Below are 12,703 nucleotides of genomic sequence, written 5' to 3' on the forward strand. Positions count from 1 at the left end.
CAGCCTTTTCAAGGGTTGGCTTGGGTGACAAAATGTCTTGTGTAGGCGTGGGTTTGTCTCCCTCTCGCTCTCTCTCCCTAAGATGTGTCCGGCATAGGCCAGGGTGCCACTCGAGGCCCAAACCAATTCTGGTTATCGCTTCTCGGCCTTTTGGCTAAGATCAAGTGTAGTATCTGTTCTTATCAGTTTAATATCTGATACGTCCCCTATCTGGGGACCATATATTAAATGGATTTTTAGAACAGGGAGATGGAAAAAGAGCTTGCTCTGTCCACTCCACGCATTGACCTGGTATTGCAGTACCTCCAGGAACGGTGCACCCCTTCTTAACCCAGTTTCCAAAAGCAGAACTCAATTCACCTGATTCATATTAGCCCGATTTAATGAATTGGAAGAAAGCATACGTCTTCATATGCACCTCAATTTGGCCCATTCACTTTTCACACTTCCTCCTTTTGTTTTTTATCTTTCACACTTTTGACTTTCTTTATTCATCCAAATAGCAAACTCATCACCACTCAACCTGACCAACTCGGCTATGTCCCCGTGCTGCAGTTCTCTGTCTTATCTAGATCATTTGCAATTGAATGGAATAGATCCCTTTTGGACAAAGTGGATTGACCTGCTGCTGCAGTGACCACAGGTGTGATAAGATCTAGAATTGGCATCTGGTGCGATCTCTCCGCTTCCACTCCAAAGAAAGTTACCTGTTTATTCCTATCATGCATTGGTTTTTGGGGTTTTCTTTGAGTAATGATGATCTCTTTAGTAGTCTGTTGGCGCCCTCTCCTGGAGGAATAGTTTGCTTGCTCTTGGACATTCTAAAAGAGAGGTCATGATAGACATTGAGCTTCTGAGCTCAATTGGGGACAGTCATGGGTGATGAATGTTTGCAACCTACTGCGAAGCCTCATACCGCAATATAAGGAACGTCAAATACTAAGAAAGGGCGGCCTATGAAAGAATTACTACTTTCAATAAGTACACTTAAACGGCTAATTGGGAATAGAAAAACTGTAAAAAGCCCTCTGAGAAAGCCCCCCTCTAACCTTTGATAGTAAGCTTTTCTGTAGTCTGCCTGTTGATGTATTTTCCGTTTGAACTGTGCACAACATGAAGAGACGGAACACTGGCGGCTTGTCACAATGCCCCCCGATGACATCACAATAGCGCTGCTGCCTAGAAAACAAGCTGCGCAGAAGAAGTTGTTCTTTGGGTGGGAGGGTGGGCTAGTGGAAGGAGGGGGCAATCTCTTTTTTTCCCGGGTGGTAGGGGGATGACAGGAGAAGGGAAGCGGGTGGTGAGAAAGGTACAGAGGGCAGGGTTTGGGGGCTGGGAAGGAAAGGGAAAAGATTAGGGTTTGGGGATGATGAAAGGGCTTTCTACGGGTAAGGATGGCAAAGGGTGGCAGTGACGGAAAGTCAGGCAACCTGTCCTGTCCGTCTTTTTGTATCGTGAATTGGAAAGACTGCAAGGGGGAGGGGAGTTGCTTGCGCCCTAAAGGAGGAGTTATTCAGATTCATTGCAGTGGGCGGCGGCTGCAAAACGCACCATTCTTCTTGTTTTTGCTCTGCAAAGCAGCCTTTTCAAGGGTTGGCTTGGGTGACAAAATGTCTTGTGTAGGCGTGGGTTTGTCTCCCTCTCGCTCTCTCTCCCTAAGATGTGTCCGGCATAGGCCAGGGTGCCACTCGAGGCCCAAACCAATTCTGGTTATCGCTTCTCGGCCTTTTGGCTAAGATCAAGTGTAGTATCTGTTCTTATCAGTTTAATATCTGATACGTCCCCTATCTGGGGACCATATATTAAATGGATTTTTAGAACAGGGAGATGGAAAAAGAGCTTGCTCTGTCCACTCCACGCATTGACCTGGTATTGCAGTACCTCCAGGAACGGTGCACCCCTTCTTAACCCAGTTTCCAAAAGCAGAACTCAATTCACCTGATTCATATTAGCCCGATTTAATGAATTGGAAGAAAGCATACGTCTTCATATGCACCTCAATTTGGCCCATTCACTTTTCACACTTCCTCCTTTTGTTTTTTATCTTTCACACTTTTGACTTTCTTTATTCATCCAAATAGCAAACTCATCACCACTCAACCTGACCAACTCGGCTATGTCCCCGTGCTGCAGTTCTCTGTCTTATCTAGATCATTTGCAATTGAATGGAATAGATCCCTTTTGGACAAAGTGGATTCACCTGCTGCTGCAGTGACCACAGGTGTGATAAGATCTAGAATTGGCATCTGGTGCGATCTCTCCGCTTCCACTCCAAAGAAAGTTACCTGTTTATTCCTATCATGCATTGGTTTTTGGGGTTTTCTTTGAGTAATGATGATCTCTTTAGTAGTCTGTTGGCGCCCTCTCCTGGAGGAATAGTTTGCTTGCTCTTGGACATTCTAAAAGAGAGGTCATGATAGACATTGAGCTTCTGAGCTCAATTGGGGACAGTCATGGGTGATGAATGTTTGCAACCTACTGCGAAGCCTCATACCGCAATATAAGGAACGTCAAATACTAAGAAAGGGCGGCCTATGAAAGAATTACTACTTTCAATAAGTACACTTAAACGGCTAATTGGGAATAGAAAAACTGTAAAAAGCCCTCTGAGAAAGCCCCCCTCTAACCTTTGATAGTAAGCTTTTCTGTAGTCTGCCTGTTGATGTATTTTCCGTTTGAACTGTGCACAACATGAAGAGACGGAACACTGGCGGCTTGTCACAATGCCCCCCGATGACATCACAATAGCGCTGCTGCCTAGAAAACAAGCTGCGCAGAAGAAGTTGTTCTTTGGGTGGGAGGGTGGGCTAGTGGAAGGAGGGGGCAATCTCTTTTTTTCCCGGGTGGTAGGGGGATGACAGGAGAAGGGAAGCGGGTGGTGAGAAAGGTACAGAGGGCAGGGTTTGGGGGCTGGGAAGGAAAGGGAAAAGATTAGGGTTTGGGGATGATGAAAGGGCTTTCTACGGGTAAGGATGGCAAAGGGTGGCAGTGACGGAAAGTCAGGCAACCTGTCCTGTCCGTCTTTTTGTATCGTGAATTGGAAAGACTGCAAGGGGGAGGGGAGTTGCTTGCGCCCTAAAGGAGGAGTTATTCAGATTCATTGCAGTGGGCGGCGGCTGCAAAACGCACCATTCTTCTTGTTTTTGCTCTGCAAAGCAGCCTTTTCAAGGGTTGGCTTGGGTGACAAAATGTCTTGTGTAGGCGTGGGTTTGTCTCCCTCTCGCTCTCTCTCCCTAAGATGTGTCCGGCATAGGCCAGGGTGCCACTCGAGGCCCAAACCAATTCTGGTTATCGCTTCTCGGCCTTTTGGCTAAGATCAAGTGTAGTATCTGTTCTTATCAGTTTAATATCTGATACGTCCCCTATCTGGGGACCATATATTAAATGGATTTTTAGAACAGGGAGATGGAAAAAGAGCTTGCTCTGTCCACTCCACGCATTGACCTGGTATTGCAGTACCTCCAGGAACGGTGCACCCCTTCTTAACCCAGTTTCCAAAAGCAGAACTCAATTCACCTGATTCATATTAGCCCGATTTAATGAATTGGAAGAAAGCATACGTCTTCATATGCACCTCAATTTGGCCCATTCACTTTTCACACTTCCTCCTTTTGTTTTTTATCTTTCACACTTTTGACTTTCTTTATTCATCCAAATAGCAAACTCATCACCACTCAACCTGACCAACTCGGCTATGTCCCCGTGCTGCAGTTCTCTGTCTTATCTAGATCATTTGCAATTGAATGGAATAGATCCCTTTTGGACAAAGTGGATTCACCTGCTGCTGCAGTGACCACAGGTGTGATAAGATCTAGAATTGGCATCTGGTGCGATCTCTCCGCTTCCACTCCAAAGAAAGTTACCTGTTTATTCCTATCATGCATTGGTTTTTGGGGTTTTCTTTGAGTAATGATGATCTCTTTAGTAGTCTGTTGGCGCCCTCTCCTGGAGGAATAGTTTGCTTGCTCTTGGACATTCTAAAAGAGAGGTCATGATAGACATTGAGCTTCTGAGCTCAATTGGGGACAGTCATGGGTGATGAATGTTTGCAACCTACTGCGAAGCCTCATACCGCAATATAAGGAACGTCAAATACTAAGAAAGGGCGGCCTATGAAAGAATTACTACTTTCAATAAGTACACTTAAACGGCTAATTGGGAATAGAAAAACTGTAAAAAGCCCTCTGAGAAAGCCCCCCTCTAACCTTTGATAGTAAGCTTTTCTGTAGTCTGCCTGTTGATGTATTTTCCGTTTGAACTGTGCACAACATGAAGAGACGGAACACTGGCGGCTTGTCACAATGCCCCCCGATGACATCACAATAGCGCTGCTGCCTAGAAAACAAGCTGCGCAGAAGAAGTTGTTCTTTGGGTGGGAGGGTGGGCTAGTGGAAGGAGGGGGCAATCTCTTTTTTTCCCGGGTGGTAGGGGGATGACAGGAGAAGGGAAGCGGGTGGTGAGAAAGGTACAGAGGGCAGGGTTTGGGGGCTGGGAAGGAAAGGGAAAAGATTAGGGTTTGGGGATGATGAAAGGGCTTTCTACGGGTAAGGATGGCAAAGGGTGGCAGTGACGGAAAGTCAGGCAACCTGTCCTGTCCGTCTTTTTGTATCGTGAATTGGAAAGACTGCAAGGGGGAGGGGAGTTGCTTGCGCCCTAAAGGAGGAGTTATTCAGATTCATTGCAGTGGGCGGCGGCTGCAAAACGCACCATTCTTCTTGTTTTTGCTCTGCAAAGCAGCCTTTTCAAGGGTTGGCTTGGGTGACAAAATGTCTTGTGTAGGCGTGGGTTTGTCTCCCTCTCGCTCTCTCTCCCTAAGATGTGTCCGGCATAGGCCAGGGTGCCACTCGAGGCCCAAACCAATTCTGGTTATCGCTTCTCGGCCTTTTGGCTAAGATCAAGTGTAGTATCTGTTCTTATCAGTTTAATATCTGATACGTCCCCTATCTGGGGACCATATATTAAATGGATTTTTAGAACAGGGAGATGGAAAAAGAGCTTGCTCTGTCCACTCCACGCATTGACCTGGTATTGCAGTACCTCCAGGAACGGTGCACCCCTTCTTAACCCAGTTTCCAAAAGCAGAACTCAATTCACCTGATTCATATTAGCCCGATTTAATGAATTGGAAGAAAGCATACGTCTTCATATGCACCTCAATTTGGCCCATTCACTTTTCACACTTCCTCCTTTTGTTTTTTATCTTTCACACTTTTGACTTTCTTTATTCATCCAAATAGCAAACTCATCACCACTCAACCTGACCAACTCGGCTATGTCCCCGTGCTGCAGTTCTCTGTCTTATCTAGATCATTTGCAATTGAATGGAATAGATCCCTTTTGGACAAAGTGGATTCACCTGCTGCTGCAGTGACCACAGGTGTGATAAGATCTAGAATTGGCATCTGGTGCGATCTCTCCGCTTCCACTCCAAAGAAAGTTACCTGTTTATTCCTATCATGCATTGGTTTTTGGGGTTTTCTTTGAGTAATGATGATCTCTTTAGTAGTCTGTTGGCGCCCTCTCCTGGAGGAATAGTTTGCTTGCTCTTGGACATTCTAAAAGAGAGGTCATGATAGACATTGAGCTTCTGAGCTCAATTGGGGACAGTCATGGGTGATGAATGTTTGCAACCTACTGCGAAGCCTCATACCGCAATATAAGGAACGTCAAATACTAAGAAAGGGCGGCCTATGAAAGAATTACTACTTTCAATAAGTACACTTAAACGGCTAATTGGGAATAGAAAAACTGTAAAAAGCCCTCTGAGAAAGCCCCCCTCTAACCTTTGATAGTAAGCTTTTCTGTAGTCTGCCTGTTGATGTATTTTCCGTTTGAACTGTGCACAACATGAAGAGACGGAACACTGGCGGCTTGTCACAATGCCCCCCGATGACATCACAATAGCGCTGCTGCCTAGAAAACAAGCTGCGCAGAAGAAGTTGTTCTTTGGGTGGGAGGGTGGGCTAGTGGAAGGAGGGGGCAATCTCTTTTTTTCCCGGGTGGTAGGGGGATGACAGGAGAAGGGAAGCGGGTGGTGAGAAAGGTACAGAGGGCAGGGTTTGGGGGCTGGGAAGGAAAGGGAAAAGATTAGGGTTTGGGGATGATGAAAGGGCTTTCTACGGGTAAGGATGGCAAAGGGTGGCAGTGACGGAAAGTCAGGCAACCTGTCCTGTCCGTCTTTTTGTATCGTGAATTGGAAAGACTGCAAGGGGGAGGGGAGTTGCTTGCGCCCTAAAGGAGGAGTTATTCAGATTCATTGCAGTGGGCGGCGGCTGCAAAACGCACCATTCTTCTTGTTTTTGCTCTGCAAAGCAGCCTTTTCAAGGGTTGGCTTGGGTGACAAAATGTCTTGTGTAGGCGTGGGTTTGTCTCCCTCTCGCTCTCTCTCCCTAAGATGTGTCCGGCATAGGCCAGGGTGCCACTCGAGGCCCAAACCAATTCTGGTTATCGCTTCTCGGCCTTTTGGCTAAGATCAAGTGTAGTATCTGTTCTTATCAGTTTAATATCTGATACGTCCCCTATCTGGGGACCATATATTAAATGGATTTTTAGAACAGGGAGATGGAAAAAGAGCTTGCTCTGTCCACTCCACGCATTGACCTGGTATTGCAGTACCTCCAGGAACGGTGCACCCCTTCTTAACCCAGTTTCCAAAAGCAGAACTCAATTCACCTGATTCATATTAGCCCGATTTAATGAATTGGAAGAAAGCATACGTCTTCATATGCACCTCAATTTGGCCCATTCACTTTTCACACTTCCTCCTTTTGTTTTTTATCTTTCACACTTTTGACTTTCTTTATTCATCCAAATAGCAAACTCATCACCACTCAACCTGACCAACTCGGCTATGTCCCCGTGCTGCAGTTCTCTGTCTTATCTAGATCATTTGCAATTGAATGGAATAGATCCCTTTTGGACAAAGTGGATTCACCTGCTGCTGCAGTGACCACAGGTGTGATAAGATCTAGAATTGGCATCTGGTGCGATCTCTCCGCTTCCACTCCAAAGAAAGTTACCTGTTTATTCCTATCATGCATTGGTTTTTGGGGTTTTCTTTGAGTAATGATGATCTCTTTAGTAGTCTGTTGGCGCCCTCTCCTGGAGGAATAGTTTGCTTGCTCTTGGACATTCTAAAAGAGAGGTCATGATAGACATTGAGCTTCTGAGCTCAATTGGGGACAGTCATGGGTGATGAATGTTTGCAACCTACTGCGAAGCCTCATACCGCAATATAAGGAACGTCAAATACTAAGAAAGGGCGGCCTATGAAAGAATTACTACTTTCAATAAGTACACTTAAACGGCTAATTGGGAATAGAAAAACTGTAAAAAGCCCTCTGAGAAAGCCCCCCTCTAACCTTTGATAGTAAGCTTTTCTGTAGTCTGCCTGTTGATGTATTTTCCGTTTGAACTGTGCACAACATGAAGAGACGGAACACTGGCGGCTTGTCACAATGCCCCCCGATGACATCACAATAGCGCTGCTGCCTAGAAAACAAGCTGCGCAGAAGAAGTTGTTCTTTGGGTGGGAGGGTGGGCTAGTGGAAGGAGGGGGCAATCTCTTTTTTTCCCGGGTGGTAGGGGGATGACAGGAGAAGGGAAGCGGGTGGTGAGAAAGGTACAGAGGGCAGGGTTTGGGGGCTGGGAAGGAAAGGGAAAAGATTAGGGTTTGGGGATGATGAAAGGGCTTTCTACGGGTAAGGATGGCAAAGGGTGGCAGTGACGGAAAGTCAGGCAACCTGTCCTGTCCGTCTTTTTGTATCGTGAATTGGAAAGACTGCAAGGGGGAGGGGAGTTGCTTGCGCCCTAAAGGAGGAGTTATTCAGATTCATTGCAGTGGGCGGCGGCTGCAAAACGCACCATTCTTCTTGTTTTTGCTCTGCAAAGCAGCCTTTTCAAGGGTTGGCTTGGGTGACAAAATGTCTTGTGTAGGCGTGGGTTTGTCTCCCTCTCGCTCTCTCTCCCTAAGATGTGTCCGGCATAGGCCAGGGTGCCACTCGAGGCCCAAACCAATTCTGGTTATCGCTTCTCGGCCTTTTGGCTAAGATCAAGTGTAGTATCTGTTCTTATCAGTTTAATATCTGATACGTCCCCTATCTGGGGACCATATATTAAATGGATTTTTAGAACAGGGAGATGGAAAAAGAGCTTGCTCTGTCCACTCCACGCATTGACCTGGTATTGCAGTACCTCCAGGAACGGTGCACCCCTTCTTAACCCAGTTTCCAAAAGCAGAACTCAATTCACCTGATTCATATTAGCCCGATTTAATGAATTGGAAGAAAGCATACGTCTTCATATGCACCTCAATTTGGCCCATTCACTTTTCACACTTCCTCCTTTTGTTTTTTATCTTTCACACTTTTGACTTTCTTTATTCATCCAAATAGCAAACTCATCACCACTCAACCTGACCAACTCGGCTAGGTCCCCGTGCTGCAGTTCTCTGTCTTATCTAGATCATTTGCAATTGAATGGAATAGATCCCTTTTGGACAAAGTGGATTCACCTGCTGCTGCAGTGACCACAGGTGTGATAAGATCTAGAATTGGCATCTGGTGCGATCTCTCCGCTTCCACTCCAAAGAAAGTTACCTGTTTATTCCTATCATGCATTGGTTTTTGGGGTTTTCTTTGAGTAATGATGATCTCTTTAGTAGTCTGTTGGCGCCCTCTCCTGGAGGAATAGTTTGCTTGCTCTTGGACATTCTAAAAGAGAGGTCATGATAGACATTGAGCTTCTGAGCTCAATTGGGGACAGTCATGGGTGATGAATGTTTGCAACCTACTGCGAAGCCTCATACCGCAATATAAGGAACGTCAAATACTAAGAAAGGGCGGCCTATGAAAGAATTACTACTTTCAATAAGTACACTTAAACGGCTAATTGGGAATAGAAAAACTGTAAAAAGCCCTCTGAGAAAGCCCCCCTCTAACCTTTGATAGTAAGCTTTTCTGTAGTCTGCCTGTTGATGTATTTTCCGTTTGAACTGTGCACAACATGAAGAGACGGAACACTGGCGGCTTGTCACAATGCCCCCCGATGACATCACAATAGCGCTGCTGCCTAGAAAACAAGCTGCGCAGAAGAAGTTGTTCTTTGGGTGGGAGGGTGGGCTAGTGGAAGGAGGGGGCAATCTCTTTTTTTCCCGGGTGGTAGGGGGATGACAGGAGAAGGGAAGCGGGTGGTGAGAAAGGTACAGAGGGCAGGGTTTGGGGGCTGGGAAGGAAAGGGAAAAGATTAGGGTTTGGGGATGATGAAAGGGCTTTCTACGGGTAAGGATGGCAAAGGGTGGCAGTGACGGAAAGTCAGGCAACCTGTCCTGTCCGTCTTTTTGTATCGTGAATTGGAAAGACTGCAAGGGGGAGGGGAGTTGCTTGCGCCCTAAAGGAGGAGTTATTCAGATTCATTGCAGTGGGCGGCGGCTGCAAAACGCACCATTCTTCTTGTTTTTGCTCTGCAAAGCAGCCTTTTCAAGGGTTGGCTTGGGTGACAAAATGTCTTGTGTAGGCGTGGGTTTGTCTCCCTCTCGCTCTCTCTCCCTAAGATGTGTCCGGCATAGGCCAGGGTGCCACTCGAGGCCCAAACCAATTCTGGTTATCGCTTCTCGGCCTTTTGGCTAAGATCAAGTGTAGTATCTGTTCTTATCAGTTTAATATCTGATACGTCCCCTATCTGGGGACCATATATTAAATGGATTTTTAGAACAGGGAGATGGAAAAAGAGCTTGCTCTGTCCACTCCACGCATTGACCTGGTATTGCAGTACCTCCAGGAACGGTGCACCCCTTCTTAACCCAGTTTCCAAAAGCAGAACTCAATTCACCTGATTCATATTAGCCCGATTTAATGAATTGGAAGAAAGCATACGTCTTCATATGCACCTCAATTTGGCCCATTCACTTTTCACACTTCCTCCTTTTGTTTTTTATCTTTCACACTTTTGACTTTCTTTATTCATCCAAATAGCAAACTCATCACCACTCAACCTGACCAACTCGGCTATGTCCCCGTGCTGCAGTTCTCTGTCTTATCTAGATCATTTGCAATTGAATGGAATAGATCCCTTTTGGACAAAGTGGATTCACCTGCTGCTGCAGTGACCACAGGTGTGATAAGATCTAGAATTGGCATCTGGTGCGATCTCTCCGCTTCCACTCCAAAGAAAGTTACCTGTTTATTCCTATCATGCATTGGTTTTTGGGGTTTTCTTTGAGTAATGATGATCTCTTTAGTAGTCTGTTGGCGCCCTCTCCTGGAGGAATAGTTTGCTTGCTCTTGGACATTCTAAAAGAGAGGTCATGATAGACATTGAGCTTCTGAGCTCAATTGGGGACAGTCATGGGTGATGAATGTTTGCAACCTACTGCGAAGCCTCATACCGCAATATAAGGAACGTCAAATACTAAGAAAGGGCGGCCTATGAAAGAATTACTACTTTCAATAAGTACACTTAAACGGCTAATTGGGAATAGAAAAACTGTAAAAAGCCCTCTGAGAAAGCCCCCCTCTAACCTTTGATAGTAAGCTTTTCTGTAGTCTGCCTGTTGATGTATTTTCCGTTTGAACTGTGCACAACATGAAGAGACGGAACACTGGCGGCTTGTCACAATGCCCCCCGATGACATCACAATAGCGCTGCTGCCTAGAAAACAAGCTGCGCAGAAGAAGTTGTTCTTTGGGTGGGAGGGTGGGCTAGTGGAAGGAGGGGGCAATCTCTTTTTTTCCCGGGTGGTAGGGGGATGACAGGAGAAGGGAAGCGGGTGGTGAGAAAGGTACAGAGGGCAGGGTTTGGGGGCTGGGAAGGAAAGGGAAAAGATTAGGGTTTGGGGATGATGAAAGGGCTTTCTACGGGTAAGGATGGCAAAGGGTGGCAGTGACGGAAAGTCAGGCAACCTGTCCTGTCCGTCTTTTTGTATCGTGAATTGGAAAGACTGCAAGGGGGAGGGGAGTTGCTTGCGCCCTAAAGGAGGAGTTATTCAGATTCATTGCAGTGGGCGGCGGCTGCAAAACGCACCATTCTTCTTGTTTTTGCTCTGCAAAGCAGCCTTTTCAAGGGTTGGCTTGGGTGACAAAATGTCTTGTGTAGGCGTGGGTTTGTCTCCCTCTCGCTCTCTCTCCCTAAGATGTGTCCGGCATAGGCCAGGGTGCCACTCGAGGCCCAAACCAATTCTGGTTATCGCTTCTCGGCCTTTTGGCTAAGATCAAGTGTAGTATCTGTTCTTATCAGTTTAATATCTGATACGTCCCCTATCTGGGGACCATATATTAAATGGATTTTTAGAACAGGGAGATGGAAAAAGAGCTTGCTCTGTCCACTCCACGCATTGACCTGGTATTGCAGTACCTCCAGGAACGGTGCACCCCTTCTTAACCCAGTTTCCAAAAGCAGAACTCAATTCACCTGATTCATATTAGCCCGATTTAATGAATTGGAAGAAAGCATACGTCTTCATATGCACCTCAATTTGGCCCATTCACTTTTCACACTTCCTCCTTTTGTTTTTTATCTTTCACACTTTTGACTTTCTTTATTCATCCAAATAGCAAACTCATCACCACTCAACCTGACCAACTCGGCTATGTCCCCGTGCTGCAGTTCTCTGTCTTATCTAGATCATTTGCAATTGAATGGAATAGAACCCTTTTGGACAAAGTGGATTCACCTGCTGCTGCAGTGACCACAGGTGTGATAAGATCTAGAATTGGCATCTGGTGCGATCTCTCCGCTTCCACTCCAAAGAAAGTTACCTGTTTATTCCTATCATGCATTGGTTTTTGGGGTTTTCTTTGAGTAATGATGATCTCTTTAGTAGTCTGTTGGCGCCCTCTCCTGGAGGAATAGTTTGCTTGCTCTTGGACATTCTAAAAGAGAGGTCATGATAGACATTGAGCTTCTGAGCTCAATTGGGGACAGTCATGGGTGATGAATGTTTGCAACCTACTGCGAAGCCTCATACCGCAATATAAGGAACGTCAAATACTAAGAAAGGGCGGCCTATGAAAGAATTACTACTTTCAATAAGTACACTTAAACGGCTAATTGGGAATAGAAAAACTGTAAAAAGCCCTCTGAGAAAGCCCCCCTCTAACCTTTGATAGTAAGCTTTTCTGTAGTCTGCCTGTTGATGTATTTTCCGTTTGAACTGTGCACAACATGAAGAGACGGAACACTGGCGGCTTGTCACAATGCCCCCCGATGACATCACAATAGCGCTGCTGCCTAGAAAACAAGCTGCGCAGAAGAAGTTGTTCTTTGGGTGGGAGGGTGGGCTAGTGGAAGGAGGGGGCAATCTCTTTTTTTCCCGGGTGGTAGGGGGATGACAGGAGAAGGGAAGCGGGTGGTGAGAAAGGTACAGAGGGCAGGGTTTGGGGGCTGGGAAGGAAAGGGAAAAGATTAGGGTTTGGGGATGATGAAAGGGCTTTCTACGGGTAAGGATGGCAAAGGGTGGCAGTGACGGAAAGTCAGGCAACCTGTCCTGTCCGTCTTTTTGTATCGTGAATTGGAAAGACTGCAAGGGGGAGGGGAGTTGCTTGCGCCCTAAAGGAGGAGTTATTCAGATTCATTGCAGTGGGCGGCGGCTGCAAAACGCACCATTCTTCTTGTTTTTGCTCTGCAAAGCAGCCTTTTCAAGGGTTGGCTTGGGTGACAAAATGTCTTGTGTAGGCGTGGGTTTGTCTCCCTCTCGCTCTCTCTCCCT

General features: G+C 46.3%; 8 non-coding genes across 8 annotated transcripts; all 8 read left to right on the plus strand.

The window, feature by feature from the left end:
• Positions 1 to 134: 134 nt before the first annotated feature.
• On the plus strand, positions 135 to 325 carry LOC142284645 (U2 spliceosomal RNA). Its single transcript, XR_012746132.1, has one exon. It is a non-coding gene; the product is annotated as a U2 spliceosomal RNA (small nuclear RNA).
• A 1,387-nt stretch (positions 326 to 1,712) lies between these two features.
• On the plus strand, positions 1,713 to 1,903 carry LOC142284646 (U2 spliceosomal RNA). The gene has a single exon (XR_012746133.1). It is a non-coding gene; the product is annotated as a U2 spliceosomal RNA (small nuclear RNA).
• A 1,387-nt stretch (positions 1,904 to 3,290) lies between these two features.
• On the plus strand, positions 3,291 to 3,481 carry LOC142284648 (U2 spliceosomal RNA). The gene has a single exon (XR_012746135.1). It is a non-coding gene; the product is annotated as a U2 spliceosomal RNA (small nuclear RNA).
• A 1,387-nt stretch (positions 3,482 to 4,868) lies between these two features.
• Positions 4,869 to 5,059, plus strand: LOC142284649 (U2 spliceosomal RNA). The gene has a single exon (XR_012746136.1). It is a non-coding gene; the product is annotated as a U2 spliceosomal RNA (small nuclear RNA).
• A 1,387-nt stretch (positions 5,060 to 6,446) lies between these two features.
• LOC142284650 (U2 spliceosomal RNA) lies at positions 6,447 to 6,637 on the plus strand. The gene has a single exon (XR_012746137.1). It is a non-coding gene; the product is annotated as a U2 spliceosomal RNA (small nuclear RNA).
• A 1,387-nt stretch (positions 6,638 to 8,024) lies between these two features.
• LOC142284651 (U2 spliceosomal RNA) lies at positions 8,025 to 8,215 on the plus strand. The gene has a single exon (XR_012746138.1). It is a non-coding gene; the product is annotated as a U2 spliceosomal RNA (small nuclear RNA).
• A 1,387-nt stretch (positions 8,216 to 9,602) lies between these two features.
• On the plus strand, positions 9,603 to 9,793 carry LOC142284652 (U2 spliceosomal RNA). The gene has a single exon (XR_012746139.1). It is a non-coding gene; the product is annotated as a U2 spliceosomal RNA (small nuclear RNA).
• Positions 9,794 to 11,180: 1,387 nt separating this feature from the next.
• On the plus strand, positions 11,181 to 11,371 carry LOC142284653 (U2 spliceosomal RNA). Its single transcript, XR_012746140.1, has one exon. It is a non-coding gene; the product is annotated as a U2 spliceosomal RNA (small nuclear RNA).
• Positions 11,372 to 12,703: the final 1,332 nt, after the last annotated feature.

Source organism: Anomaloglossus baeobatrachus, unplaced genomic scaffold (assembly GCF_048569485.1).
Source record: "Anomaloglossus baeobatrachus isolate aAnoBae1 unplaced genomic scaffold, aAnoBae1.hap1 Scaffold_572, whole genome shotgun sequence".
Lineage (NCBI taxonomy): Eukaryota > Metazoa > Chordata > Amphibia > Anura > Aromobatidae > Anomaloglossus > Anomaloglossus baeobatrachus.